This window comes from Apis dorsata, unplaced genomic scaffold (genome assembly GCF_000469605.1).
Source record: "Apis dorsata unplaced genomic scaffold, Apis dorsata 1.3 scaffold_44, whole genome shotgun sequence".
NCBI lineage: Eukaryota > Metazoa > Arthropoda > Insecta > Hymenoptera > Apidae > Apis > Apis dorsata.
Genome location: NW_006263346.1, coordinates 2,703,588 through 2,710,692, shown reverse-complemented (window position 1 = coordinate 2,710,692; position 7,105 = coordinate 2,703,588).

Here is a 7,105-nt window from a genome sequence, read left to right as displayed (position 1 = left end):
AGGAAAGAGGCGAGTTGAACAATGAAAGAAAGGAGGCGAGGGGGAGGAGGGTGTGTGGGGCGGTGGAGAGAAAAAGGACGATAAATTAGTGGGCTTACACGCTTGGCAGCTTCCATTAGGCTAACGTAGCGAAGTATTATTAAGTCACCGGCCGTCTTCGATAGTTACGGACGACCTCCTGCGCTCGTGGATAATAATAACACCGTCGACCCGAGGCTGCGACGCAGGCCTGGATAATAATAACACAATAGACCGTACCGATGGGAAACCGAGGAAAAAAAGCAAGGGGGGAATAGGCCCACGGGGATGATAGCCGTGACTGGAAAGAAGGCTCGAGCCGGGGGAAGGAAGAAGAAGAAAGTCGGGACTCGATCGAGCTTGTTTGCTAATTAAACGTCACGATACAGGCGCCATCGAAAAAAATCGAAAAAAAGAGAGAAGAAGAGATGTCTTCCGAAGATTTCTTGCTCCCTTTCTGATTCCAATCTACACGCATTCTTCTCCCTAATATTCATAATCTATTTATCTATAAGATATAGACGTTTTTGTTTCAACGTATAACGTCGTATGTAAAAAGTTTCGGATTCTGTCAAACGTTGGACAAATAATATGTGTAATTTGTATCGTGTTTCTTATATACGTTTCTTATACGTTATCGTTCACGAAAAAAAAAAAAAAAAGAAAGAAAGAAAAAAGTAAAGTAAAGTAAAGTAAACGAGAAACAATACGATTTTCAGGAGAGGTCGATTTCTTCTTTACTTTTTTTTTTTTTTTTTTTCTATAATGTAAATATTATATACATTTGGAGAACGTCTTCAGTGACATAAAACACCATGCGGTCCGCCTTAAAACATAGTGACATTGTTCTCGCCACTTTCACCATGATGAATGTCATCCTGGCCACCCTGCTAGTGCCAGCGTGAGGTCGGCTCTTAATAGAGCCAATAAACAAAACTGTTCCCCGGCTCTCCAGCCCGCTGCTTGTCACTACACATTCCCGCACGCATATATAACTCGCGTGTATAACTCGCATCTTCAATTTTGAGATCCATGACCACCCCGTCACAAACGCGTTTCCTCTTGGCTTTATGCGGGATGCATCAATGCGAATCCACGCGAAGGTGTTCCACGAAACGAAGTCGTTGTTTTCCTATCTTTGTTTCCACGAGTCCTACCGCGGTGGCCATTACAATTTTACGAGTGTTAATTACCGTGCTCGCTCATTTACCACGAAATGAATTTCGTCGAGGCCTCGAAGGAAGATGGCTAAGAAATCCTTAGATATTTCCCCTTCGCGGATACTTGTTTCGCGGATGCGAGCGGAGTATTTGTCGAGTGGAAATTTTTGTCGATGAAACGACGATTTACGACGAGTCAAGAGGTACGAAGGATTTCTTTTTTTTTTTTTTTTTTTTTTTTTTTTCCCCCTTCATAAACAATCTTGAGCATTGGTGGAAACGAATATTCTATAAATATTTTACGTGGACGTGTATTTATTAAAAAATTCCAATCTTTTCTTTTTCTCTTTTAAATAACTGCTTATTTCACGGACGTGCCATAAGTATTCGACTATTTCTACGATTCGTTTCTATCAGACCTAACCATAATTCTATACCTACAATTGTACCAAGTACTCAAACATATATATATATATGCACATACGTATTCGAAAAAGAAGAAAATGGAAGAAGAAACCAGATATCGGTATCGACCGATAGAACCAGTCGATCGTTCGAAAAACGGTGGATAAATTTTTCGCTCGATATCACGCGACATTTTTCAATTCATCCGTTATTCGCTCGTTCAAACGTCAGAATGCTCACGAACCCTCGAGCGACACGCGAGTCTCGTGACGTCCCGAGGGGAGGGGGAAGGGGATCGCGATGCCTGGCGGTCAATTTTCACCCGCCGCAATCTCGCGAAGCATCCTCGGCAGGTTGATCGAATGTGATTCGGTGCCTCGTCGGTGCATCGTGGAAAATGTGGAACGGACCTGTACCTATATGTGCACCTATGTCTAAATTCGAACCTGCGTCAACCGTGGTATTCTTCTCACGATCCTTGTAACGGGGATTTGTATGGCAACGCAACGCTCGTCGGAACTTATTACTCGCTCGCCTAATGATACACTGGATAACCTAACAGCATTGTCGAGCTCCCCGCCGCGGCCCCGTGTAATTGGCCAGGAATGCTTTCCACGGTATTCAAATAGTCGTAAATGGATACGTTGCGAGGGGAATGTACGGCTGGAAGAGATAACCGCGTTACGTTTCCTTTGGAAAACTCGCGGCCACGGCAATTCCTCACCCATCACCATCACGACTTTGAACGGCCAGCAGGTGTAATCGCCACCAAGGCGAATTGCCTCGTGTCACCGAAATTAAACCGAGCCATGGAGTATACACCGTTAACGTAATACAAGCGCGATGATTCAGCAGGGGCGTAAACGCCGACAGAGTGGACCGATAATTTTTTTTTTTTCTTTTGCGCTCGCCATTTTGCAAAAAAAAGAAAAAATGAAAGATAAAAGGAAAAACAACGGCTAGAGGAGGGAGGGGAAAAAAAACAGGAAAGGAATCCGATTACGAATCCCTCGCTAATTTCTCTTTCTGTTTTCTCTCTTTCTCTCTCTCTCTCTCTCCTNACCGTACTCCCCCGGTTCCAGGCATTCGGATAAGAGTAATAATGCACACGCCCGCGCGCACCGTGTAATAACCGCGAATATTGTTCCTGGAAGCATCGAACGATTCGGGGAACAATTATAACGCTGTTGGCCGATGCGGTTGCGATTCGATAGAATTTCTATGTCTGTATGTTAATAGGGATGTGTATTATGGCGTGGAATGGAAGGTATTCCTTGTGTATATATATATATATATATATAGTATATATGTAAGAAGATTGAGGAGAGATTGTCGAGAGATGCGCTATTCGGGCCAAGGAAACGCGATTTCTCGAAAGATTTCTTCTGTTCTAAGGATGCTTGGAATAGGATATTAAAAGGGATTAGAAATTATCGAATTTTACGATTTGTTACGATTGGCATTAAAAAAGAAAAAGAATAATACGATTCCTTATTAATCTTAATCCCGTAATTTTCCCGTAATTTAAAACCGACGAGGTGACGAGGAACTCGGATGAACTCGGCAGGCAGGCGTTTAGCAAAAACACGCAACCGGACGCCGCGGATCGCGGCGAAGTTGGCCACCGGTTGTGCAAGGTAGATAATAGCGAGTCACTGTTCCGAGGGCCGGCCCATTAAGACGGCCATAAAACAATCGGGAACTGTACGGGGGTTGAAATGTAACAGCTAGCTAACACCCAACCAGGATCCTCCGCGTTTCTCAGATTTTACACGCCGCCCATCGACTTTAATGCACTTCTCCCCTTATATAGCCCAAGGCACGTAGGTGGCCAGACGGAGACCGTCACGCAGCCCCGTTCCCGAAACAGAGACAGACGAACACACACACACGTACATACATATATATATATACACGTAGGGATGCGGCTTTGGAGAAACGAGCAAAGAGACGAGGGCATTTACGGTCCGTATCCGCGGCGATTGCGCGAGGTGCAACACGTGGCGGATACGAGAGAGAGAGAGAGAGAAAGGGGAGGGAGAATCGCAGAAAATAACGCCGACCGAGGAGGAAGCGAGATATCGGTGTGCGCACGAGGAACGGCACGGTGACGCGGGTATACGGCAACTGCGTCTAATTAGCCGGTCGGCCGCGCGCGGAATTGAATTTCAATCGTCGTAATTCGCCGATTCGCCTCGTGCGTGCCGATCCGGCGAGGCAACGAACGAACGAACGAACGGACGGGCAAACGGACGAAGTTACGTAGCGCGTAGCGAGGAGGGTTGGCCCGAGCGACGGCCAACAAGAGGACCAAGAAAGGAAGAGGGGGGACGGATATCTCTCCGGTGGACGAGAGCGCGAGAAGAAGCCGCGGACGAAGAAGAAGCGATTTCTCGTCTCGGCCGCTGCGGTCGCCTTTTACGGTCCTCGGGCATGGATCGTTACAGTCGCAATTGCGCTTCGAGGCCTGTTGCGCGATGCTCGTAATCGCGAGCCCCGGCTAATTAAACGTCGACGAGCGATCGTTAACGATACGCCGCGCCTCGTCGTAAAAGATCGTGGAATCTCGAAGCGTGTCACGGCTGTTACGCCGTCGAGATCGATCGATCGAAACAGGCTTCGGGGGGAGGGAGGGAGGGAGGGAGGCGCGCTTGTACATATACGCACGCACGCACGCACGTGCTATATAAAGCGCGTTTGACGACGCGTCGACGTTGATTCGATACCCGCTGAAATATGACGGTTGTCGGCGTTTTTTCGTTTTTTCTTCCTTTTTTTTTTTTTTTTTTACAACCGAGCGCGACCCCTCGTCGACGACACGCCACGAGTTCCATCGTTGTTCGGTAATCGAGCCGCTTGTAAAAAGATCGAGCGCTATCTCGATTAAATTCCTCGTAGTCCCCCGTGGATAAGCCAGGCGTTCGACGAGCTCGGATGTTTCGGCTCGAGCACGCGTTGGCTTAGGGAGATCGGGCGGACTTCGTTCACGTAGCACTTAGGTGGACGCTTAGATGGATCAGGATCTATTAATGATCGATTAGTTCGATTCACCTTTGATTTCAAATTATTTCAAATCGTACTTTTCACCATTCCTACGTGGAATCGATCAAGTAATAAATCGAATTTTTTGCGCAATTCTGACAATCGCGGGGGTAAGAGGGAGTGAAAAGCTCGTTACGTTAAAAGAGGCCGGCAAAGAACGATTTACAAACAAAAGCGATAGAGTGGATGCGGGATTCGTGTACGGATTACAAACATAACCTTATTAATCGATATTACATTCCTAATTTCATGCAGAGCGTAGATTGGAGAAAGGGGGCTCGACATATAGCCTCGATGTAATATCAGAATAAGCTTGCAACATCGATCAACGTCGGCCCGTTAAACGAATATCGTATCAAATAACTCGATGCTACTGCTTGTACACCTTTGAGCACCGATTTCGCGATAAGCGTTATTGATTTTATTGCGATTCTCTATTTCGCTGGCAAATATCGTAAACGTTAAGTACATACGCGAACACCGTTCGATCTCCATCCAGCGAGAAGAACACGAAAAACCGGAGGGGGAGAAAAAAAAAAAAAGAAAAATAAGAGAGAACTGGTTCGCAAGGGATAAATGTATATTGCAATTAAACGAGTGTATGGCGATTAAATTAACCGATATCCGACCGTACACCCGTTATAAATCCATCTCCTGTCTCGCCCACAATCCGCATTATTACCCTCGCCGTCATTATACCCACCCAATATATATCGTTTCGCACTCTTGGATCATCTTCTTTTCCAGGGCCACCAACGATCGACCAAGCGGGATCGTAGTAGAATCTCCCCTTCGCGCCCTAACGCGTATACATATACGTACATATGTATGTACGTATATATATACACACACACATACGCGCACGAAGGAAGGGAGAAACGGGAAGAGGATCCCTCGTAACAAAGATCAGGGACCTAATCTGGCTTGCGAGGAGCGAGCAAAGGCAACAGCAACAGCGTGAGGGGTGGTTTCACCGAGGCGGTGGATGGATTTATTTAAGGGCGTGTATTCAGCACGAGAGATACAATGGCGGAACGACGTGGTGGCAAGGGTGAGAGAGGAGGTTTGTCCCCATACCGGGAGGTTTATGGCCGACATCTGCGGCCAGTTTTGACCCCCTGGCGTGACGAAACAACGAATACCAGATAGGACAGGGCGAAGCGGCCTAGTGGGGTGGTTTAAGGACGCTAACTGGCCTCGAAGGGTGAGGCTTCGTTCTAAATGTCCCTGCTATGTCGACTGCTCTCCTGCCCCGTAGTTACGGGGCGAGTGAGAGGAGTGTGGAGGATTGGAGTGCGCTAGTGGTGGAGTGTCGGGCGGTAAATCGACCGTTAAAAATCTTCCACGGCCCCCGAGTGTAATTCTGTTAGCCGTTTCCTCGCGCGAACCGTGACGGCCGTGACGAAATTCCCTTCGTCGACAAGGCCGTGCCTCTCCACTACCGTCGTGGTATCGCAGCCAACCGTCGCCGTCCTCGTCGTGGTTGCGCAGCCTCGTAGCCCGTGACGCCCGCTTCCCTTTTCCTACGAGTACAAACGCCATGACCTGCCCATTCGTTTTCCTGCCCGAGCACCCCGACTTCCGTTCGACGTGTGAAAGGAGTGTTTTCCGCAAGGGGAGCCGCTTGGAAAGGAATTTTCTAGGCACGCCCGTGGATTTTACGCTTGTCGCGGATTCCGCTTTCTCTTTTTCTCTCTTTCTTCTTATCGTTTCTCCCTTTTTTTGGTCGAGAGAGAGAGAGACAGAGAGAGAACGTACACACACGTATGTATGCTCGCGTGTAAGCGTCATATACACACACGAACGGAAGTATCGCACGAGGATAGAAATTAGTTTTAAAAATCTTCTTTTCGTCGCTCTTTCTTCCTCCCTCCTCGACAACGAAACCGTAAAATTACAAAAGACGATACACCGCGAATCGTGGAGGGGAGCTTTTATTTCGCGTATACCTTTTCCACGACCATGGATAATAACGAGTAATAAGCTAAGTGAGCCGTGCAAAATTTTCGCTGCCATTCCCGCCGGAATAATGAACCCCTTCCCCCACGTGTCGTTCTTAATAACACCGCGTCTTACTCCACCATTTATACCGTAATTTCTCTTTCTCCGTATTGTTGAAACTGAAATTGCGGCGTAATTTCTCCCTCTCTCGCCCCCTACTCCACATGCCCGTTCCTCTTCTCGCGAATATTCTTCTCTCTCCTTGTCTCTCTCTTTCTTCCCTCCTTTTTACCTTTCCCCGCCCTCCCCCCCTCCTTCCCTTTTCTCTTCTCTTTTTTTTTTTTTTTTGTTTCCGCTCTTTTTGTTAATCCACAACGAGACGACCAAGGATACACTTTATTTCCCCGACAAAAGGTTTCAATTAAGGCACCGGTGAAAAATACCTGGCCGCCTGTGTTAAGCCCGTGTAACTTTACAAATGTGCATTATACGGCACTCCGAGAGCGCAACTCGGCGAACGCACTGTTGCACACCGAGAA